The sequence below is a fragment of the Heterodontus francisci genome, chromosome 42 (assembly GCF_036365525.1).
Source record: "Heterodontus francisci isolate sHetFra1 chromosome 42, sHetFra1.hap1, whole genome shotgun sequence".
NCBI classification, from domain to species: Eukaryota; Metazoa; Chordata; class Chondrichthyes; order Heterodontiformes; family Heterodontidae; genus Heterodontus; species Heterodontus francisci.
In genome coordinates this window covers 9267326-9292916 of record NC_090412.1, presented here as the reverse complement: position 1 = coordinate 9292916, position 25591 = coordinate 9267326, and the positions used below count along the sequence as shown (strand labels likewise).

General features: G+C 41.7%; 1 long non-coding RNA gene across 1 annotated transcript in view; it reads right to left on the bottom strand.

Annotated features, from left to right (window-relative positions):
- Window positions 1-211: 211 nt before the first annotated feature.
- The window catches only part of LOC137355318 (uncharacterized), a 39075-nt gene continuing 13695 nt past the window's right edge, over window positions 212-25591 (bottom strand). The window contains exons 2-3 of the long non-coding RNA XR_010970904.1: window positions 4437-4569; window positions 212-711 (exon numbers count right to left, since the gene is read on the bottom strand). This is a non-coding gene — a long non-coding RNA (uncharacterized lncRNA). The remainder of the gene's footprint in view (window positions 712-4436; window positions 4570-25591) is intronic.

Genomic DNA, 25591 nt, shown 5'->3' with positions numbered 1-25591 from the left:
TGTGATAATAAAATGGTTGCTAAGAAATGCTGCAAAATTCTCACTAGTGACATAAAGGCATAGAGAATTTTTTTTTAACTGGCACAAGAGGTCATGTGCTGGCCCAGTATAAATCAGACTACTACTTGTGTGGTAATGAATCACTCATTCTATTTTAAATATAGTCCAAACCAACAACCAGAACCGCTGAAACCTCATCCAGCACCGCATCAACTGTACCAACAAGTGAGTATCAATTTATTCACGTTGCAGGAGGACGGCGCGTCAATAGTTACAACTGTTTAACATCCCCAGAGTTAGTCACAGTCCGCAACATCACAAGAAAATCAATTACAAAGGGCATGAAAGCTATTTTACTCAGACCCGAAATATCTACTGAATGCTTTGGTGACAATGGGCTACAGTTCACACAACATCCAAGTCCAAATTATCAGCCGTTAAATGTACTCATGTAGAAGTTAATGAACACTGTAAATAATCTGATGATGTGCCTGCACCCAGTCTTTGGAAGAGCTATCCAATTAGTTGTATCCTTGCACGTGTATAGTTGGCATTGTATCTGCTTCCATGATCCACTCTTTCAGGCAGTGCATTCTCGAGGCTGGGTTTGATGCATACCAGCGTCTCCTAGTCTGCTGCAGTATTCCATTAGAGAGCAGGTTAGCGCTGACATAGCTCGTGACAGAGAATAAGAACCAGCCTACACTACACCTGTCAAGGAAGAATTCAGAAATGGTAAGGCACAGAAAAGGGCAACTAAAGCAGACAAAATTTTACTTTCATAAGGGGAAAATGCACCCTTCCAGCCCCAAAGATTTGTGCTAACTATGCTTTAGAAGATGCAAGTGTACCCAAGGTTGTACTTGGCACAAAGAGCAGGATGCATTACTAAGGCATATTTATATTGTCACTTGACGATCATTGCAAATTGGGTTAATGGAAGCTGATCTAATGTGGCTTTATAATTCTAGAGATGAGTTCGAACCTGACTCTAAAGGAGTGACAGTGAGAGATCCTATGGGAAACTCTGGTAACCTCACTCATCATGGATTCACCATGGCCACTGAGAGTATAAAAGGGGATCTCAAAAAATGAGCTGTTAAACAGCAGGAGAGTAGCTCCAGTCAATGCCAGGCTCCACAAGCAAATTGCCATCTAGCTAGAATTTAGAATTAGAATTAGAACATTACAGCGCAGTACAGGCCCTTCGGCCCTCGATGTTGCGCCGATCATCTGACCTACACTATTCCATTTTCATCCATATGTCTATCCAATGACCACTTAAATGCCCTTAAAGTTGGCGAGTCTACTACTGTTGCAGGCAGGGCGTTCCACGCCCCTACTACTCTCTGCGTAAAGAAACTACCTCTGACATCTGTCCTATATCTTTCACCCCTCAACTTAAAGCTATGTCCCCTCGTGTTTGCCATCATCATCCGAGAAAAAAGACTCTCACTATCCACCCTATCTAACCCTCTGATTATCTTGTATGTCTCTATTAAGTCACCTCTCCTCCTCCTTCTCTCTAACGAAAACAACCCCAAGTCCCTCAGCCTTTCCTCGTAAGACCTTCCTTCCATACCAGGCAACATCCTAGTAAATCTCCTCTGCACCCTTTCCAAAGCTTCCACATCCTTCCTATAATGCGGTGACCAGAACTGCACGCAATACTCCAGGTGCGGCCTCACCAGAGTTTTGTACAGCTGCATCATGACCTCGTGGCTCCGAAACTCGATCCCCCTACTAATAAAAGCTAACACACCATATGCCTTCTTAACAGCCCTATTAACCTGGGTAGCAACTTTCAGGGATTTATGTACCTGGACACCAAGATCTCTCTGCTCATCTACACTACCAAGAATCTTCCCATTAGCCCAGTACTCTGCATTGCTGTTACTCCTTCCAAAGTTAATCATCTCACACTTCTCCGCATTAAACTCCATTTGCCATCTCTCAGCCCAGCTCTGCAGCCTATCTATGTCCCTCTGTACCCTACAACACCCTTCGACACTATCCACAACTCCACCGACCTTCGTGTCATCCGCAAATTTACTAACCCACCCTTCTACACCCTCATCCAGGTCGTTTATAAAAATGACAAACAGCAGTGGCCCCAAAACAGAACCTTGCGGTACACCACTAGTAACTAAACTCCAGGATGAACATTTGCCATCAACCACCACCCTCTGTCTTCTTTCAGCTAGCCAATTTCTGATCCAAAGCTCTAAATCACCTTCAACCCCATACTTCCGTATTTTCTGCAATAGCCTACCGTGGGGAACCTTATCAAACGCCTTACTGAAATCCATATACACCACATCCACGGCTTTACCCTCATCCACCTGTTTGGTCACCTTCTCGAAAAACTCAATAAGGTTTGTGAGGCACGACCTACCTTTCACAAAACCGTGCTGACTATCGCAAATGAACTTATTCTTTTCAAGATGATTATAAATCCTGTCTCTTATAACCTTTTCCAACATTTTACCCACAACCGAAGTAAGGCTCACAGGTCTATAATTACCAGGGCTGTCTCAACTCCCCTTCTTGAACAAGGGGACAACATTTGCTATCCTCCAGTCCTCCGGCACTACTCCTGTCGACAATGACGACATAAAGGTCAACAACAACGGCTCTGCAATCTCCTCCCTGGCTTCCCAGAGTATCCTAGGATAAATCCCATCTGGCCCAGGGGACTTATCTATTTTCACTCTTTCCAAAATTGCTAACACCTCCTCCTTGTGAATCTCAATCCCATCTAGCCTAGTAGGCTGTATCTCAGTAATCTCCTCGGCAACATTTTCTTTTTCTACTGTAAATACTGACGAAAAATATTCATTTAATGCTTCCCCTATCTCCTCTGATTCCGCACACAACTTCCCACTACTATCCTTGATTGGCCCTGTTCTAACTCTTATCATTCTTTTATTCCTGATATACCTATAGAAAGCCTTAGGGTTTTCTTTGATCCTATCCGCCAATGACTTCTCGTGTCCTCTCCTTGCTCTTCTTAGCCCTCCCTTTAGATCCTTCCTGGCTAGCTTGTAACTCTCAAGCGCCCTAACTGAGCCTTCACGTCTCATCCTAACATAAGCCACCCTCTTTATAGGGCGGCACAGTGGCGCAGTGGTTAGCACCGCAGCCTCACAGCTCCAGGGACCCGGGTTCGATTCCGGGTACTGCCTGTGTGGAGTTTGCAAGTTCTCCCTGTGTCTGCGTGGGTTTTCTCCGGGTGCTCCGGTTTCCTCCCACAAGCCAAAAGACTTGCAGGTTGATAGGTAAATTGGCCATTATAAATTGTCACTGGTATAAGTAGGTGGTAGGGAAATATAGGGACAGGTGGGGATGTTTGGTAGGAATATAGGATTAGTATAAATGGGTGGTTGATGTTCGGCACAGACTCGGTGGGCCGAAGGGCCTGTTTCAGTGCTGTATCTCTAATCTAATCTCTTCCTCTTGACAAGCGCTTCAACTTGACACTAACGGTACAGTCTCACCATTGGAAATAATCAATCATCAGGACATTAGAGAAGCAAACAAGCATTTCTGCCAGATATTTTTAAAAAAGAATGAAATAAGGGCCTTGAATTTCCTTGGAATTAGTGCCACAAAGGGGGAGGGGCATTACCAGGGTGGGCGTGGCCAGCAGTGGAAGTTGGACTACCAAATGGCAGCAGTGAGGCCCAATAACTTTTGAAAGATCAGATAGGCAGGTGGTAGGGGAATATAGGGACAGGTGGGGATGTGGTAGGAATATGGAATTAGTATAGGATTAGTATAAATGGGTGGTTGATGGTCGGCACAGACTCGGTGGGCCGAAGGGCCTGTTTCAGTGCTGTATCTCTAAACTAAACTAAAACTAAACATTCCCTACCACAGCTAGTCGGAAAATTATTGACTGCCCTTTATAGAGAGGAGCCTGTCGTCCTCACAATGGACAGGCCTGGCAACAGTGAGGCCCAGCAGCTGGCTTGCATCATTATTTCCAACCCACCCAACCCCGGCAACACTGTTGCAGACACCCGCTCACTTTATCCAAGTGAGCTGACCCTGGGGACGTACGATGGGACCCAGAGATGGTAAGGATGCCAGTATGTAACTGGTCAGGGCAAAGATGTCCTGCTCCCCCAACATTAAAGGAGACGGGCTGGGGGGAAATTACAGGTTATTGGAATCGCATTGTTGTGAATTTTTAAAATTATTCTCTGGTGGCAAAACCCTGCGAAAGGAGGGTCAATTTTTCCAAACTTTGCATTGTCAACTGACAACCCTCCCAGTGGCTCCCTATGGGAAAAATGGAAAATTAACCCCTTGAAGTGACATCACAACAATCTGGAAGCTAAGTTCAAGAACCGTTCACTTGTTCTAACCGATGCACCCATCATGTTTCGTGCAAAGAAGATAAAAACCAAAAAAAATAAATTCTTGTTTCTTGCCTTGGGTCCATTGGTGTAGCCACCATTTTAATACCAATGCAGGTGACAGCTGGCATTGTGCAAACACATTCAACAATTGCCTGGCAGAGATCGGAGCATCGTGTCTCAATCAGTTCATCACTTCCAGTTAGAGCTGTAAAGAAATTCGAAGGGAGGTGACTTATTCTCTCATGGATTTGTGATAGGTGATGCTAATTATACATCAAATTTCCTTGTTTAACAGGGTGATCCTTATCCTCTTAAGTGCCAATTACCATGAAGTATTTATTCATTACATTTAGCACAACCAAGAATCCTCCGATAAGAACTATGGGATCAGCTACATTCCTGCGATATTTTGTGCTTTGTAGTGAGGAATGCAAGTTTGAAATTTCCTGCCCAAATGTATCTGCTCACAACTCCCACTCCCAAAAGATCCAAAGAATGCAAAGAAACAGAGATTTTATGATTTCAATATATTAAATATGTATTTAACAAGGGAAGGATTTGTTAATTCAAAGCATATTCATTTTTAACTTTACCTCCTTTCAACCAGTAATTTTCCCCAATGGGTAAATTCAATGCAGTCTCGCTTCTTTACTTGTTTATCACCAAGCAAGTAACAATTTTCAAAATGCTTGATGTAATTATAAATTTGTTAACTTAAAACAACATGCAGCGGAAAATGCTCCCAAAACGATTAGGAAAGCTTTTTAAAAAAATCGTGGGCAGATGCTCGACTCCCATCTGCAACCACTTTGGAGAATTGTGCAATGGCTGTTTTTTTTTTAAACAGATAAATGAGAGAGGATCAATTAACCAGTGGAATTCATACAGTAAAAATAGAAATATTATAGTGCAATTTCCACTAGGAAAACTGGCAAGAAGTCATATCATCAAAAGTACCTCTTCACATAAAGGGTAGTGGAAATTTGTAACTTTCTTCTACTAAAAAGCGGTTCCGCAAGGGGTCCATTGAAAATGTAAAATATTAGAGTGATAGATTTTTGTTAGACAAGGATATGAAAGGATCTGCGACCAAGGCAGGTAAATGGAGTTAAGATACTCATCAGTCATGATCTAATTAAATTGTGAAACAGGCTTGGGGTGAATGGCCTACTCCTGTTCCTAAGTTAATGGGGAACCTTTTGTATCTTAGTAGGTCAGGCAGCATCTGTGGAAGATCGAAGAAAGATCTGATGAAAAGTCATTGACCTGGAACGTTAATCCTGCTTCTCTCTGCACAGATGTTGCCTGACCTGCTGAGCATTTCCAGTGCTTTTCTATTTCAGATTTCCAGCTTTTGCTCCATCAAATTTCAATCCCCACCCCACATGATTTTTCCCCCCACTTTATCACCACTGATTAGTACCTCCCCGAATGTGGATGCCAAGACCAGAAATTTGGAGGACAGGAAAGTCATGGGTTCTCAATTATCCTGTGTTTCACAACACCACATATTGGGTTGGGAGTAGAGTCAGAAAATCATGGGCGCTTATTATCCCACTGCATCATAGAGCACATCCGACACTAACAGACTGTGCCATAGTAGTGTCTGAGTTTAATGACATGATATGCATTTTAGATTGAGTTATGTCAGAAGTATCATCAGCACATTATTGGGTCTGATTTATAACTCTGTAAGTTAATGGGTTTTGAATCTTGCCCATTGTGTTCAGTGTCCCTTAAATGACACTTCAAGGAATGAACCCCTCGTAGAATAAACTTGCTTTCTTCAAAAATTAAAAATAAACACATTTATAAAACAGATCTCTTGGGATAGAGTATTCCCATTGCTGCCAATAGTCGTCAGGTGAGTGACAGCTAACGGCAATAAACTAGTTCACTACTATCTGAGACACAATAAACAGGCCATAAAGAAGTGAAAATGTGTTTTGGGTTTTGAAATAAATTTTAAATGAAAGGCGTAATTAAAAGATAGATTAGAGACATTTTTAAGAGTCAGTTAGTAACCATTTGTTCCTTAGCTTCTAGAAGCACAAAGTAAAATGGCTTTAACCTTTTGGGCTTGAGTACTTGTTTTCAGTCACTTTTGTAATGAGAGAGGAAATGGTTTCCCATGCAGATCAAAAACTGCCTTGATCATTAATAGATTAAGTAAGCAGCAAGCAGATTCTTTTTTAGGTCTGGAATTCACAAGATAAACACAAATAAGGGAGGAAGTTTGTCTCATCTTCGCATATCCATCCAGAAAAAATATTTTGGCTCCATTACATTACCCGGAAGAGCATTCCAAATGTCAATGGCTCTTTGCATGACGAGCTTTTTCCTGATATTTACCCAAAGTTGACCTTACACCAGTTTTAGCCAATGCTCCCTTTTTCCACTGTTGTGTTGCAGGGACACACTACCATATATGTACGCACAGCCGTGCAACACTCTTAAGAAAGGTGAACAGGAAATTAGCAACAAGTTTGATTGGAAGTGTACATTTCATGTGGAGCAACAAACCGTTGCAATTGTTCACATGTAATCAGTAAAAGAGCAATTTCATAGTTCTTTCAAATGTTCTTGCAGAGATACTCATGCAACAAGGACACAATTCTTGAACAAGCTTCAAGCCTCTGTCTAAGAGTAGCCAATAAATGGACTGCAGAGAGTACAATGCTTTGATTTCAATTCAATATCAGGAAAATGCAGACTCACATAACTTTGCTTGGATAGGTAGAATTTTGGAGGATGATGTGGCAGTCCAATTCAACAACAGCAGATTGCATTTATATAGCACCTTCAACACAGTAAAACATCTCACACAGTATTCACAATGAAAGTGAGAATTAATTGCTTCTTGGAACACCTTCGCTATCAAATTTAGGATTTTGTAGCATTTTGGGGTTATATGGATAACATTGGGTGCATAGATTTAATATTTTTGGGCTTGGCTGATCATTTAATCCCTTTGCCAGTTATTCTTAGAAACAGTGACTTCTATTATTCAACTCTCTTACAGTTGCCAATCTGAACCAGAAGTTCAAATGCAGACCTACTGTTTACTGAACCATGGGTTCTTTATCAAGTATTAGGCTTTGGGAAAATCTAGAACTTTCCTATTATTGCTGTTTCGTCTTTATGTCGTTTCTGGTTTCCAGATGTTGGAAAGAATCACACTTTAAACTTGGAAAAGGCTGGAGTCAGTCTTGTTTATTTCAACACCGTGCTTGTCCTATAGAACCTGATTCCACTGGTTCTTGTGTTACATATAACATGACTCCCCAGTGCAGCCATGAATGTGGCCCCCTACTGGAACACTTATACATAACTAGTTCCTAGCTAATTAATTCCTAATACTTTACAGATAATATAACAATATATACATATATAACATCCCTCTTTCTTTAAAACACAATGCCCTTATATCAATATAACTGTCAATATAAATAAAAAAAGATTACCATCCAACTTGTGGAAATAATCTGAACCCCTTTTTAGAGTCTTTTATATAGTGTATTCTTTTTTTTAAATATTATTCACGGTATTGCTTGGGTGGTAAGATGGGGCGGCACAGTGGCACAGTGGTTAGCACCGCAGCCTCACTGCTCCAGCAACCAAGGTTCAATTCTGGGTACTGCCTGTGTGGAGTTTGCAAGTTCTCCCTGTGACCACATGGGTTTCTGCTGGGTGCTCGAGTTTCCTCCCACAGCCAAAGACTTGCAGGTTGAGAGGTAAATTGGCCATTGTAAATTGCCCCTAGTGTAGGTAGGTGGAAAGAGAATTGTGAGGATGTGGTAGGGAATATGGGATTAATATAGGATTAGAATAAGTGGGTGGTTGTTGGTCAGCACAGACTTGGTGGGCCGAAAGGCCTTTTTCAGTGCTGTATCACTCTATGTTGTGCCGCCATCTTGTAGATTTGACATTTGTTGCTCTCAGTGGTGAGTTGGCATGCTGTACAGGCGATGTTGTGTCACTTGCTGGTGACGTTGTTAATGTTTTCTCACTGGATAGTGATGTTTCCGGTGTTGTTGATGGTCTTTTCTGTTGTTCCAGCTCAGGTGTAGGTCGAATATGGATTCTGTTCCTTCTCATTTGGTTACCGGTTTTGGTCTCAATGATATATGACCTTGGGGTATCAGCTTCACAACAACTTTTGCTGGGCTCCAGGTTTTCATGATTGGATCCTGTACGTGTACAGTTTGTCCTTTCAACAGCTCGGGTAGGGATTTAGCATATTTGTTGAAGTGTTGCTCTCTTACCTGTGCTTCAGTGAGTTGTTGTCTCACTTCCTCACTTGAAGGATGTATTTTGCTTGGCAGAGTTGTCTTATATTTTCTTCCTTTTAACAGCTCTGCTGGTGATTTCATGTCAGCCTTGAAAGGTGTGGATCGGAGTGATAATAAGGCCAGGTTTGGGTCTTCCTTCATCTCTTGGCATTTCACAAGTGTTCTTTTGACCTTCTGGATGCGTCTTTCTATAAATCCATGTCCCCATGGATAGTGTGGTGATGAGGGGATGGTGTTGAACCCATACTGGTCAGTGAATTCCTTAAATTCTCTGGATGTAAATTTTTCAATCACTTTTCTCAATCTAATGCTTTTAAAAATGTTGTAGGTTTACTCACAGACACTCGCTGCCTCCATGTTTTGTCTTTATGTTGTTTCTGATTCCCAGATGTTGGAAAGAATCACACTTTAAACTTGGAAAAGGCTGGAGTCAGTCTTGTTTATTTCAACACCATGCTTGTGCTGTAGAACCTGATTCCACTGGTTCTTGTGTTACATATAACATGACTCCCCAGTGCAGCCATGAATGTGGCCCCCTATTGGAACACTTAACAACTAGTTTCTAGCTAATTAGTTCCTAACACTTTACAGATAGTATAACAATATATACATATTTCACAATTGTCTTGTTACAATTTCACGAATTACAATTTCACCAAGCATGTCCTTGCTACAGCAACCATTTTGTCCAATAATCACCAATTGCTGCCTAATATAGAAAAAGGGAGTTAGAACTCTAGTGCAGTCCTAACAGTTTTTTGTTACGTTCAATAAGAAAAACAAGTGTGGAGACAGAGACTGGAAAAACTTTCAGGACCAATTCAGCTGTAGGGAACTAGACCTCCGTTATAATCTATAAGTCGCTATATACCTCAAGTATGCCAATTAAAGTGCTTTAACTATACTTACAGCAACAAGCTAATATTTCATACTGTCAAACCATTGAATTCCCTAATAATACTGAAATTTAGCCTTCTCTTAGTTGCGATTGGAACTTAGTTACCTTTACTTGAAGAGATTTGGCAAATTTCTGCCCAGACTGAGCATCAATGCAGGCTGCTTTATTTTGGGAGGGGGTAGGATTAAAATGAGCATACCTCAGGTGGGCTTACCATAGGCTGGCATTGATGCCAACTATGGGTTAAAACCACAACCAGAAATGCATTTCCTTCTGGTGAGTGAAATTTCGTAACAGCACCAACTCAACAATTGTACTGCAGTGGAGAATACATATAAACCAATAAATAAATTGCAATTACTGAAAATCAACGCAATGGACTTTCAGACAGATGCCAACAATCAACCATAGTGCTACTCTGGCACCAGTTACCAATATGCAGTGTCAGCATACCATCCTATTTTATGAAAAGTGCACATCTGGCAGCAGCCCTGTAAAGCTGATATTAAAACTTCGATGCAGAATGAAAAGTAAAAATTGCTTTGGTGTGCTAATCTTGGGAAAAAGGTAAGACATCATGACATTCACGGAAAATAAGGCATTAATAATTTGCCAGCAATACTTATAATAAAATATCACTTCGCCATAATTAAATTTTGTGTAAATAAATCTCTACACACTAAAGAATTCACCTTACAAAACCTATTCTTCAGCTGGTCGTCCTTTCATGTGAAGATTTAGGGCTGGATTTTTATCCCCCACTGGGGGCGGGAATAGAGGCGGATGGAATTTTGCGTTACTAACCTGCGTGCCAGTTCTCCGGCTCCATCCAGCCCGGGGCCATTTTCCCAGAGAAGGGATGGGGGGAGCGGTGGGTTGCCAATTCAGCTGCTTAAGGACCTATGGAGGCCTGTTAACAGAGGCCAATTGGGATTTTCCATTCGTCCTCCAAGTTCCGCAGGCGCTGGGAACAGTGCAGTGCCTGGAGTTGGCTTTCCGGCGACAGACCCAGTAAGGCCAGGGCTCCAAGCTGGCTTAGAGGCTCTCCCTGCCTGCTTGGATTCAGCAGCAGTCGCAGGACGCCTTGTGGAAGGGTTTCCCCTCCGCCACCCCTCCCCTCACAGTGGTGGCCCGGCTGCAAAGGCCTTTTTTATTTTCGGTTCGAAAAGGTAGGAGAGAAGGTACCTCCATTTTGGGGAGCCCTGTCGCTCACTTGCTTTGAATAGCATCCAGCTCCTGCCATCAAGCTGGAGGGCCCCCTATTGGGCTTCCGGCTTTGACAGCCCACGGCCTTCCTTAATTAGATGATGAGCCTGCCCTTTGGCCAATAATTGGCCAATTCAGGGAAAATCACAGGTGAGTGGCTGTTTACAACACAGGGCAAATTTTACAGACACCCCCGATGTCGGGAGTCATGGCAGGGGAGGGCCAGAAAATGCCTCCGGAAGAGGCCCGCCACGAACCTCGAGGTCGGGAATGTCTGGCCCGATATTGCCCGCGGTGGTGGCGCCTCGTGGCGGCCCTCCCCGCCACTCGGCAATGGGAGCCCAATTTAAATATCTAAATTAATTTAAATAAATGAATTAAATACCTTCTTGCTCGCACTGCCTGTCTCGGCGCGATATAGGTGCCGGTGGCCGTCACTCCCGCGCCTTTGGATCCCCGTCCGCAGTTCCAGGCGGAACACTGATGGGGAGGGGGGAGCAGGTAAGTTTCGCTGTGTGGGCGGTGGGGAGCAGGGTCACAGTCACTTCATTGGTCTAGGGGGAGGTGAGAAGGGGTAAAATGTAAAGTTGATGCACTTTGGGGAAGGTCAGGTGTTTTGTGGGAAAGAGGGCAAGTAATTAAATCTATGGTTATTGGGGGGGGGGTGGGATAGGGGCAAGATTAATTTATTTAATTTTTAAAAATCAATTTTCCTTTAAATATTTCAATGTAGCAATAGGGCTCAATGTCCTTTAAAAATGGCGTCAGTGCCTGCGCAAAGGCAGCTGACGCCATTGCTGGGGACAGACTGACCGCCCCCTCCACGTCATTCGGGGGGGCGGTCCAACCTGGCTGTTTAAATGAGCTGCTGCGTTTAATATTGCGGAGGCTCCGCGACGTGTGGCCCACACGGGTGGGCCACTGTTGTTTTCGAAATATAAATTTCAGCCCACAGTGTGGGCTTCTGACCCCCATTTGGGTTTGATGGTGGAGTCCTGAACACTGTCGGAAAACCCTGCCCTTAGTTCCGACTCAAGACAGCCATTAACTATAATGAAGAATAGTAACTTGTATTTAGATAGCACCTGTAATGTAGTAAAACCTCCCAAGGAGCTTCACACAAACCAACTTTGACGTTGAACCAAGTAAAGAGATGTTCATACAGGTTACCAAAAGCTTAACTAAAAAGGTAGTTTTTAAGGAGCATCTTAAATGAAGAGAGGTAGCGAGGCAGAAAGGTTTAGGGAGGGAATTGCAGAGCGTGGCAGCTCGGGGCACAGCCGCTAATCGTGGAGACGTTAAAATGCACAGAACACTAGAAGCCTACTCCTATCTCTTATATTCTTATGTAAACCTCTGTGGTGGAGAGCTTTGGGAACTATGGGTTCACAGAAGAAGAGGCTTGCCAGATTCCTTGAGGGAAGCCATTGCTGAACTCTGCAAAAACTCCTGCAGCCAGACATAACAACCTGCACCCAGTACATCAAATGCACTGTCAGTGGCTGTCAAGGTGGCTGCTGTTGTGACCTTTAATGTCTTTCCAGACAAGTATGGGAGACCTCAGCCATATCACAAGCCTCCAATCCACAGTTGCATCAAGGAGGTAACCGAAAGGTTACTTGTGCTCAAGTCAGCAATTCCAGCGCATTTCCTGTGGAAAGCACTTGGAACTCAGAGCCTCAGCCAGGAGAACCCTGGAGTGACCATATTCTCCACAGTGCCCTGCAGTTCAAGTCAAGTAGTCAGGCAGCTCTGCACAGTTGCAGGTTGCGGAGTCCTCCGTGTTTGTCCCCAAACTGCACCGGTTGCACGGCACATTCTGAAATAACTTCATGAGGTGCTATCGAGAACCTATGTAAACTTGCACATGAAGACAGAATATGTAGCTGAACCCATTGTTCCCTATATCGCGCCACAAGTCATTGCCTTCAGAAAGAAGGGAGAAATCAAGGGATGAGAGTAATCTCCTATTAAAATAAAAAGGTTATCGCTGCTGGCTTTGGCCTCTCAAAAAACTCAGATTGACTATTTTTAAACTCTTGAAATGAGATTGAATCCAAAGGTTAGTCTTGTGTGGAAAGGCTCCTGCTTGCCTCCTTTGTCAATATTAATTAAAGAGAATATAACGAGGATTCATTGTGTGAATAATATTTCATGATTATCTGTGTCAGTTTCTTCTCCAACTATCTGTATGTAATTTACAAGCAGAGGTGTTAATTTATTATTCACCCCATTTCGATTCTTTACTGCCATTAATATGGTGTAATTATAGATTCGAAACTGTTGGTTTGCAATTGTAAACCTACCAGCCGCTAACTGAACTGAGGGCTGCTGTTTTTCATAACAAGTGATGCTGAAGTTAATGAGCTGTGCCTTAAGTTTGATTGCAATCTAGGGCATTTGCACATTATGCAATAATTCTCACAACAGAGGACATGTTGCCCATTTCCCTGCAGGGCATTTCATTTTTATTGTTCTTACTGCAGAAAGTATATTTACTGCAATTAGCGCCACTGGCTGGAGTGTCTTTTTCTACTGATTTTGGACCAAAGAAAATACTTCAAATAAAAAAAAAACTTGAGGAACTTAATAATCTGAACGTTAAGATTCTTTCTGAAGTGCACAAACAATACTCAAAAGGCTTCTGTATGGGGCAGTACAGTGGTCTAACATCCCAACGAGTGAGTTTCCTATTTCCCAAAGTGGGGGAATAGGACTAGCTAAACTGATCTTGCAGACAGCTGTTGGGGTAAATGGGTTCCTTCTGTGTTGCAACTGTGATTCTTTCCATTGTACCATCACAGGAGTCAGAAAGCACTGAGCTTCCTTACAAGGAATAATGAGAAATCGGAGCCAAGTCATTGACATCTTGTTTGTCTCCCAGCTTCTGGTTGCACAGTGACTTTGGGAAAGGCCGAGGAACAGGTTTCCTGTCTAGCTGCCTTCTTGGCTGTGGAATGGTGCGTCTTGAAGTTGTGGGGGTGTGGGGACACTCAACAGCATTTGAAGCAATTTCCCTCCCTGCCAAAAATAAATGATAATGCCTCTGCATATTCAAACCCATCTTTATCAGGGAATGTAGCTCCTTAACTGATGCTAAAATGTCCTTGCAATGAATATATCTCTTTCTATTTCTGTATACTTTGCATATTCTTTAGTAGGTTAATTTGTAAGTACAAACAGTAATGTTCCAACAGTACCCTTCCCTGCTCTAAATCCTCATGATATATTAGAGTTCAAATAACATCTTGCACGTGATAATAATCAACAAAACAGGAAATGGTGAATTTTAGCTGTAGCATCTCTCTTAAACTATAAATTTTATAGGCTCCATCTGACACATTAAAAATGGGACCCTTTTTCCCCACTGCACTTATGAATGCAGAAGCATCTGCCTGCAAGATGGCAATGCAGTCAAGTTTAGAGTGTAAGCAATTTATAAAGAGCTTACACCAGTGAAAAGGCTGATGTTGGCCAGCTTCCCTTCAGAGCAACACTGAAGGCAACCCATTTCCCCAGTTTTTTTTCATTCGTTTGTGGAATGTGGGCGCCTCTGGCTAGGCCAGCATTTATTACCCATCCCTAATTGCCCTAAGAGATGGTAGTGGTGAGCTGCCTTCTTGAACTGCTCTAGTCTGTGTGGTGTAGGTACACCAATGTGCTTTAAGGATATTTTTAAATTAGACCTGTATAGATTACAGATATATTATCTATATATTTTTTTTAAAAACCTGCATGTGCTTCCGGTTAACATTTTCGATTAGCAATTCCTGCATCCACACAAAACTGAGGGACTATAATATCCTCATTACTGGAAGGTGTACATACAGTGTGACAAATTCACATAGTTCCATTACTATTATCAGCAGAAATGGTAAAATGTTGCACCAAAATGCAAATGCAAAAAAAAATGCAAATACTTTGGGTAAAGCATCAAGCCAACATCCAATTTGTCATGGAGTCGTTATGTTTGGTATGCTGATGGTGGTAACGCACAAACCACACTCAGCTCCAGTTAGATTATTATTCTCTGACATATTGTAGAAATTATCCCCCTATACTTAACAGACTTAAAATAAACAGGCTTAAAATAGCTGGGACAACAGACTTTCCAACACAGCATCTACCCAGAAAGTTTAATGCAACATGTACAATCAACTCACTGATGGATTAAAAACATTTACTTGATTTTAATAAGTACATGCCACTATCCACTTATTACAAGATTTAATCATGTGAATATGCTTCTTCATAAATAACCTGGGGCAAGTTGCTGGAAGTAACTCCTAATAGGAACATTCAAAAAAGGACTAAATGTCCTTGTCGCAAGGTTCACAGCTTCCCGACATCCTGCTGTCATCTATAACAACTCCAGTAGTGTTTTTACATCACAAGATTGCAATTTAGTTACAGCTCCTCCACCCTGTCTCACGGGTACATTAAACTGTTCTTCGAGTCTAACATAATAAATTATTTTTATATTGAGTCCTTTTATCAGCATTCTTTAATAATGATATTTTAATAATAGTTTAATAATCAGCCATTTTTTAAGTCTTATACTATACACAGGCTCCAACACCAAGAAGCAAAACAAAATAAGTTCATTGCCATCAAGGAAACGTCCCAATTATGGCTGGCGTCAGCAATTCTTTTATTCAATGATTAAACACTTGAAATGGACTTCCAGATAGTCTGACAGAAAATCTGAAATTATTTGTGAGAACAGCTGTGCTGCGTGAAGGAAAATCTGGATGAGTGAGCTAAACTGAGTATGGTAGCACAGTGGTTATGCTACATGACTAGTAATCCAGTGGCCTTGACTAATAATGGGGAATTTAAATTCAGTTAATTAAATAAATCTGGAATTAAAAAGCTAGTGTCATAATGGTGACAATTAAAAACGCATCTGTCCCACTAATGCCCTCTCGGGAAGGAAATCTGTAGTCCTTACCTAGTCTGGCCTATATGTGACTCCAGACCCACCGCAATGTGGTTGATTCTTAACTGCCCTTTGAAATAGCTTACAAAACCACTCACCACTCAGTCTTATAGGGATGGGCAGTAAATACTGGCCTTGCCAGTGCTGCTCACATCCGTGAAATTAAAGAAAAAAAAAGATGGCTTTCCTCATCTGTATCTAAATTGTGGCCTTGAGAGTGAAGAGTAACAATTGTAATCATTGCAGACGACTGAAAGCATCGTGGAATCTTTGGGGTTTCCATTTCACAGGATTCCAGATCATTGCTGCAATGTGGACCTAAACAGCTGAATTACATGAACTAAGGCAATTCCAGGCAGCCGTGTTTATCACAAACCTGCACTACCATTGGACATAGAATTGTCAATCAAAACAGACTTCAAAGACATAAAGACATACGATCATACAAATTAGGAGCAGAAATAGGCCATTCGGCCCCTCGAGCCTGTTCTGCCATTCAATAAGATCATGGCTGATCTATTTGTGTTTCGAATTCCACACTCCCATCTACCGCCGATAATTTTTAATTCTCTTGCCTAACAAGAATCTATCTAACTTTGGCCTAAAGATAATACGAGCATATGAATACTTGTATCTGATTTTGAAGACTCTCTTTGTCTCCACGACAAAATAAGCCTACCTCAATTGACAACACACTTGCTACTGGAACCTCTCTGGTGGTGCAGCCATTACTCTTTTTGCAGGAGTAAATGTACATGCACAGGCTGGATTTAATAGGCCCCCCCAGAGATGGGCTTGGAGGCAGGGGGGACCATTGAATTGCGACAGAAGGCGGGAGAATGGAGGGACCATCACCTGCCCATCGCACCGCAATTTAGTTGGGGGCGGGATAGGCCTAAGACAGTTGTCCTGCTCAGAGGCCTGTTATCAGTCACTTAAGGGCCTCTTCCCACTGCTGCTGGCATATTAGACAAATGCTTGCTATCCATTTCTGATCTCTTGCCAGAAACAGACGTTGACAACACCTATGCAGATACCAGAACATAAATGCAAATGGAGCCAACCCACTTTCGGATAATGACCAAGGGCTTAGTAAGAAAATACTGCTTACAAACTAATACAGGGTGGTTTCCCAGGAAGCACAACCTGTGAGGACCAGTAAGTTAGGTCAAAAAGTCAATAGTATATAGGCAAACATGTAGGGTAGGTTGTGATAGTGGTAAGCGTTAAATTAGGTTAATTCACTCTCTAGGCATGCAGAGATACAAGACCAAGAAGTTCAAGGTAGGATGATCAGAGAATGAAACGTTAATTGCAGGACAGACGGCCAGATGTCTGGTGGAAGTGTTGGGTGTATGAATGGAGAATAGGCCTCAATGGGATAAAAAGAGAAAAGGATTCTGAAGACCAAACTTGGCTGATGAAATCTGTGGAATGTCTGGAGAACAATAAAAAGATAATGTCAGTAATGGGAATGTGAGTGGGAAGAAGTGGCCTGTGTTTTCTTTTCCAAAGAAAATCAGATGGAGTTCAAAATGGGCTGTGGATTCACTATCGTCTGTTTTGTGTTATTGCCCAAGATAAATTGATACCTCAACATATCTTTAAGACAAACTTAAAAATCAACTTTGTGAGTTCTGTTGTTCTGATGTTCTAAAAATGTCCATCCACTCCTTACAACTTGTATTTCACTAAAGCCCTGCTTTTCTTTATTAAACTCGTTCTTAAATGGAATTGAAGACTTCGGGCATCTGCTTTAGGACATGTTGTGCATTTATATATTCATGCTTTGCGCATCCTTTGGGACTGGTTAATTAAAGTTCCATTTTGTCCATTACATTCACTCATCATAAATCCAAAATAGTGAAAAAATGCAATTGGAGACCACTCTGGCCTTGGTTTTTTCTTGGCAGCTTTTGCAACTGAGCTAATCAGCTATTTATTTAGCACTCTCAAGAGCTGAGAACCACATGAAAGTGCCACTACTGCCATCAAAAGGACATTTAGTCAAGATGACTTACCAAACAAACTGCACTATTTAACCCTGTTCAACAGTTCTTCTTGAAACTTGCCAAATAGGAATGGTGTGGTATTCAAACGTTTGCATTTTCTTCTGGAATTTTTTTTAAATGGAGTCAAATTACAACAAACCATAAATCACAAAACTGTAAAGCTCCATTCCTAGGTGACTGAGTGGAACAAAATAAATCGTGAAAACCTCAAACCCAATGACACCCACAGGCACCAAACTTAGAAAAAAGACTTCTGTGTTCAAAATGATTTCCATTAACTTCAATTCAGAATCAACGACTGAAGTTCAAATGCGATTTAACAAATAAGCACAAGTGAACAGCATAAAGTTTTCTTAGTTCGGGAGGGGTGAAGGTCTCAAGTGAAATCTATGCCAGTAGCCTCAGCCCAATGGGTGTGGAGCAGCACTGAAATTCAGAAAGAGGTCATTTAAACAGTTGATGTGGCAATTGTAAATGTCATGTCAATCTGGTCGGAATAGATTGTTGAGGTTGAGTTAAAGGCATATTCATTGTTAGTACAGTATACCGCAATGCTTGCCTGAGATACTGAACTCAAAAACAACTTGCATTTATATAGCATCTTTAACATAGTAAAAAGTCCCAAACTGCCTCACAAGGAGCATCATCAGACAAAGTAAGGAGACATTAGAATAGGTGACCAAAGGCTTGGTCAAAGGGATAGGTTTTAAGGAGTGTCTTAAAGGAGGCAGAGGTAGCGAGGCAGAGAGGTTTAGGAGGGAGTTGCAGAGCTTAAAGCCTAGACAGCTAAAGAAAATCAGGGATCCACAAGAGACCAGAATTCGATCAACGCAGAGTTTGCAGCGGGTTCTAGGGCTGCAGGAGGTTACAGAGATAGTGAGGGGTGAAGATATAGAAGGATTTGAATAAAAAGATGAGAATGTGAGACATCTTTGGGCTTGGAGCCAAGGTAGGTCAATGAGCACAGGTGCAGATTCTTATAGTTATAGGGTCGCAAAGACAGATACCGGTGAGGAATTCCAAATGACACTTAATCTATGAGTTTCCCAGTGTCTGTGTTCTGGCTGCCCACCTCTCTTCCATAGTCTTGTCCACACCTGGAAAAGGAGTGTTCAGCGTGCGTTTGGGGCTTTGCATGACTGGTGTACGCCACAGGGAATAGTGTGATGAATAACCATGTTGTAACATTATGATTTAGTTACATGCCATTTTTGGATGCTAAGGGAATCAAGGGATATGGGCATAATGCAGGAAAGTAGAGTTGAGGTAGAAGGACAGCCATGATTTTACTGAATCACGGAGCAGGCTCAAGAGGCCGAATGGCCTAGTCCTTCTCCTATTTCTTATGAACTTATTCCTTTGGGTTGGTTGAAATGGGACTTGGTTTCTTTCTTTTAATTATCTTTCAGTTGAATTGGATCACGTATTAGGTTATATTAGTGGTGCCTTTCAAAAGGGGCACTTGAAGTGCTGGCTTCTGTCACTTGGACAACTCAGTGCCACCCCTAGTAGCTGACATAAAATAGGCTCCATGTCTGTGAAACATGATAGTAATTCATCCCATCTTAGCACAGGTATGATGGGCAGAATGGCCTTCTCCTGTGCTCCATGATTGTATAGCATACGCTAACTCAGGGTAACATGGACTTGGGATAAAATAGAAGAGAAAAAGTGAAGAAGAAACAAATTACAGAAACAGAGTTTGACTTCAAATGTACAGAATAGATGGTGGAAAATTAAACAAAAAATCCAAGTGGGGGATATAGCACTAAACAATATTGTGTAATAGCCGACTTTTTCCTGTCAAACACCCTGTAGATATCATACTGATTTCCTTTCTTTTACTGCACCCACACAGACATCACCCAGAGAACATGAGGGAGATTAAGAAACTGGATGTTATGCAGGAAAGGTCAGATCCTGGTTAGAAATCTATTCCACCCAGACATGGGAATGTGTGATACTCGCAACATAGGCAAAGAAATTGTGTAAATGTCCCAATTCCCAGGACAAGCATTTCTCAAAAAAACTCTTTCTTACCTTTTCATTTCAAAAACAATAGAAAGCTCAGACAATAGCAAAATACTGCAAATATCTGAAATAAAAACAGAAAATGCCAGAAACGCTCAGCAGGTCAGGCATCATCTGTGGAGACAGAAACAGAATTAACGTTTTGGGTAGATGACCTTTCATCAGAGCTGACAAAAGGTCATTGGCTAGAAAACTCACAAGCTATTTCGACTTGGAAACAGAAATAACTGCAGAAAAATATGCATCAAATCAAAATCATACCTTAGGTGCTCAGTGGAAAATATTATCTTTACCAGAAGATAAAAGTAGTATTATAAAAATAAACTTTTTTTTAAAGAGTTTTTCTTACATTTGTACTTCCACCTTTCAAGGCATCAGGTATGCAAAGTGACTGACTAATGTTTGACACAAAAGCAACATACTGCAGATGCTGGAAATCTAAAATAAAAACAGAAAGTGCTGGAAATACTCAGCAGGTCTGGCAGCATCTGTAGAAAGAGAAGCAGAGTTGACGTTTCGGGTCTGTGACCGTTCACCAGAACTAATGTTCAAAACACGTGCTATCAATTTTGTTAACAAGCCCAGCATAACCATTGGTTAGCATTAGATTACAACGGCCAATGAAATTTCGAAGAGAAAAAAAATTGCTAGTTAATCACCAATGACTAACTGCTTTAAAACAAAGTTGTAAGATAATTTAAAAAGCGCAGTGAGAGGTTTAAAAAAGCACACTGAGCAGTAATGCGATAAAATTTTGAATGTTTATGTTAACATCAAAAAAAAGTTATGGTCGATGATGGGTACAAGTGAGATAGTCACCTGTTAGATAGGCCACACATGCAGGGAGCATTGGTATAAATCTGATGTGATCAGCTTTGGTCGTTTACTGGTATATTAACATAATTCTGTGCTGCATGTCACAGAGAGTTTTGAAAATGCAGAAAAGGAGTTAATGGTAAATTAACACAATGCAATAACAAATACAAACAATGGTATTAAACGGTTACACATAAAATGGTGATTTCTCTTCACTCTTGTACATCTCCCTGATCTCTCTCTCTCTGTTCATTTTCACTCTCTTTCTCTGCCTGCCTGTTTATGTTCACTCTCCCAGATCCCCTCTCTGCTCGTGCTCACTCTCCCTCCTCTTCGCTCTCTACTATTTTCACTTTCCTTGATCTCTCTCTGTTTCTCAGCTCTCTCTCTCCCCAGTCCCCTATTCATTTTTGGTGTGCGGTGATCTTTATTTTGCTATTTCCTAATAGACTGTAGCTGAGGATTTTGTTTATTGATGACTTAAGTTTGCTGAGTTGTGCAGCCATGTTCGTGATTGTATACATGACTGCATAGCAATGTTTCCTTCTGTGTGGCTGGTTATGTTTGATATCTATGGCTTCATAATAATGTAGGTGGCTTCATAGTGGCATTCATGAGTACAGGCATAGCCAAGCAGTGAAGTTCATGGCTATGGGACAGTGAATATGGTTGCATCCAATGTTTGTGGTAATCAGTAATGAGCTTTGACAAAAATACTTTTAGGCACTTATAGAGTCATAGAGTCGTAAAGCATAGAAACAGGCCCTTCGGCCCACCGCGTCCATACGGACCATAATGCCTATCTATACTAATCCCACCTGCCTGCATTAATTCCATATCCCTCCATGCCTTGCTCATTCAAATACCTGTCCAAATGCCTCTTAAATGTTGCTACTGTTCCTGCCTCCACCACCTCCTCAGGCAGCTCATTCCAGATACCCACTATTCTTTGTGTGAAAAATTTACCCCTTTGATCCCCTTTAAACCTCCTCCCTCTCACCTTAAATCTATGCCCTCTAGTTTTAGTCACCCCTACCATGGAAAACAGACTCTGGCTACCTACCCTATCTATGCCTCTCATAATTTTATATACCTCTATCATGTCCCCCCTCAACCTCCTTCGCTCCAGGGAAAACAGACACAGCCTATCCAATCTCTCATTATAACTCAAGCCCTCCAAACCAGGCAACATCCTTATGAATCTTTTCTGCACCCTCTCTAGCTCAATCACACCTTTCCTGTAGTGCGGCAACCAGAACTGCACACAGTACTCCAAATGCGGCCTAACCAACGTTATGTACAACTGTAACATGACGTCCCAACTCTTGTACTCAATGCCTCGGCCGATGAAGGCAAGCATGCCATATGCCTTCTTCACCACCCTGTCTGCCTGTGTTGCTACTGTCAGGGAACTATGTACTTGCACCCCAAGGTCTCTCTGCTCAACAACACTCCCCAGGGCCCTGCCATTCACTGTATATGTCCTGCCCTGGTTTAACTTCCCAAAATGCATCACTTCACACTTGTCTGCATTAAATTCCATTTGCCACTCCCTTGCCCACTTTCCCAGTTGATCTATATCCTGTTGTAACCTTAGACAACCTTCTTCACTGTCCACTATACCACCAATTCTGGTGTCATCTGCAAACTTACTAATCATGCCCCCTACAATCACATCCTTCACGTCTATTTGGCCGTTCATTGCAATCCTCAAATTACCAGTAAAAATCCCAGAATGCCATTGAATAAAAATAAAATTTCAGTGAATGTAAATCAATAGCCCTGTTGTTGACATGTATTGTTATAGAACAGTGGATCCTCTAATTGTGAGGAATGCTGCAGGAAATAGCTGCCTTTATATTTTTAAAAATTATCATTTGGTGTATTTTACACCTCTTATGTAGATGTAACACAATATATTTTGAATATATGGAGACTTTCCAAAAAGAACATGGGTGAACAAGGTTAACACATAGTAACAGATGGGGCTGGATTTTACTAGCCCCCCCCGCCCCCCGACGTCAGGGAACGTGGTGGGGGGGTTCCCGGAAAATACCTCTGGGACAGGCCCGCCACGGGCCTCAATGCCGTGAAGGCCCCACCCCATATTACCGGCAGCAGCAAGGCCTTGTGGTGGCCCCTCCCCACCCAGCCCCTGCCACTGTGTGATGGAACCATAATTTAAATATTTAAATAAATGTTAATCAATGCATAATCACGTACCTCGTCCCGACGGCCGGCCCACGCCGATATTCCGGCCGGTTGCTGGAACTCCTGCCTCTTCGGATCTCTGTTCAGGCGGGAGTCGGGAGGGAGCGGGGAAAACGCTTGGTATTGGTTGAAGGGATGGTGGGAAGGGGTTGAGTGTCAAAGTTAATAAAATTCGGGAGTTGTGGGGGGGGGGGGAATGTTCGGGATCGGAATAAAAATTTTGTTGGGGGGATAGGGCAATTTATAGATTGGTTACTCATTGGGGGCGTGGTGGGAGAGGGGATTCAAAGTGCTATTAAAATTTTAATTGTATTTTTTGCAGACCAGGACCTTTCAAACTTTAAATGGCCCTGAAGGGCTTGAAGCCCTTTAAAAATGGCACTGGCGCCTGCGCTGTGGTGCCGAATGCCGTTTCTGGGGACAGAGTGCCCGTCCCCTCTACGTCATCTGGGGCGGGTGTTCCACCCCTCCATGTAAATGAGCCGCCCTGTCAAATATCACGGCAGTTCAGCGGTGCACATCTTACACAATTGGCGGCGAACTGTAAAAATTCAGCCCATGGTCTAAAGACGATATAGCAGTACTTTGAATTTACAGTACAGAAACAGGCCATTCAGCCCAACTGGTCTGTGCTGGAGTTTTGCTCCAAGTGATCCTCCTCCCACTCTACTTCATTTGACGTTTATAGCGAATTCATCACAAAAAACAACTGGCCCAGGTATTATAAAACACTGTGGAAATGAGTTAATGCAAATGAATGTAAAATTATATCAAGAACTTGCATTTATATAATGCCTTGCATGACTACATCATTTTTTTTTATTCATTTCTGGGATAGGGACTTGGCTGGAAGGCCCAGCATTTATTGCCCTTGGGAAGGTGGTGGTGAGCTGCTTTCTTGAATACAGCTGAGTGACTTGCGAAATCATTGCAAAGGGCAGTTAAAAGTCAACAAAATTGCTGTGGCTCTGGAGTCACAAATCGGCCAGACCAGGTAAGGGCAGCAGATTTCCTTCCCTAAAGGACATGCGTAAACCAGATGGGTTTTAACAACAATCCGATAGTTTCATGGTCACCATTACTGATACTAGTTTTTTATTCCAGATTTTATTTAATTAATTGAATTTAAATTCCTCAGCTGCTGTGGTGGGATTTGAACTCATGTTTCCGGATCATTAGTCCGGGTTTCCAGATTACTAGTCCAGTAGCATAACCAAAATTATAACCACAGCCAATGATGTAGTTTTGAAGTGTAGTCATGGTCTTAATATAGGCAAACATAACAGACAATTCTGGACACAGCAAAACCCTGCAAACTATAGTGAGATAAATGTCCAATTAATCTGTTTGTGATATTGTTTGAGGAATAAATCTAGGTCAGGACACAACTGTACAGTGGACTAATATCTCCTAAGGAATGGGGTAATGTTGCTGTCAGCCAACACCACAGAAATAGACTAATTGATCATTCATCACGTTGCTGTTTGTGGGTCTTTGCTGTTCAATAGTATTTACCATGTTTTCCAACACAACATCACTGCACTTTATGATGAAAGTGCTTCCAATAAATTTTTTTTGAGGACTTGTGCTTAAAACTAAAAAGATTCCATGGATGTGTTTTTTTACAAGGGTCACTGAAAGATCTGGTTTGAAAACAACCTTTACTGGAAGTCACATGCCTTAAGATCAATAAACAACAGAAACCTTGGTGACTTGGGGAAGATGTTTACAAGAGAAGTGACATGTCAAGATTTATGATGGTCAGGAGGTCGCTTTTGGGATATTGTTTTGACTTTCTGGTTGTGTTGTGGACTGTCTTGAGTTAGTTGGCCAACAACCTGCCAAGAGAGAAGCAACCTATCTTGCCTCCTTCCTCCTGTCTCTTTGAAACGCTGCGTATCGAATGTGTGGGAGCTAAAACCCCTGATGTCGTGTTTCTCCTGAGGAGCTCCTGGAAATCTTGCCAGATTAATTCTCGACACTGCCTGAAAAGAACTGCTTCAGAACAGATCCCAGTGACCCATCTACGTGTACCCGATGCCAGACTGTATGTCATTATTGGACACACAATATCTCATCCGTTTTCTTCAAGAATGAACAAGTATTTGGCTAAAGTATAATTTTTTTTTTGTAAAAGAGCTCTGTAGAGAAATTTTTTTTTCTCTTTTTAACCAGTGTGTGTGTGTCAGTATGTGTGCGTATGGGGGGGGAGGGAATATTTAAAAAAAGGGAACTTTCCTATTTCAATCTGTGTGTTGCTTTGTTACTGGATAAGTCTTGTTTTATAATAAACTGCTCATTTTGTTGTTTATTAAAGAAACCTGGCTGGTGTATTTTATTCTGGGATAAAGAGTAGAGTATACGATTGACCGTATCGTAAACTGGGTAAACATTTAAATATATGTTGTGACCCGTGGAGAAGTGGAATTAGAAAAGACAGTGCGCTCTTCCCACCTCGGTTGTAACAACTTCAAAGTATTCAGTGTATATACGAAGCACTTTGAGATATTTCTAAGAAACATGATAAACCATTGTAGTAATGTAAATCTTTCTTACTCATTTTATTAAAGACTTAAAAACCATCCAAGAAAGGAAAGTTTTGAGGTTTGAATCCAAACTTAAACCCCAAAAGGTGAAAGATTAATATTGTGCCCTTAATAACAACTTACATTTATCAAAGAAATCCACTGAACCATTCAAAATCTGAACAAAAACAGCTAAAAGTTTAACATATATCTGTAAGCAAAAATGCACTCTGCAACAATTACATTAAAATCTCTTGGGAGCTTTTAATGAGATTATATGTAATAACCAGATAGCTT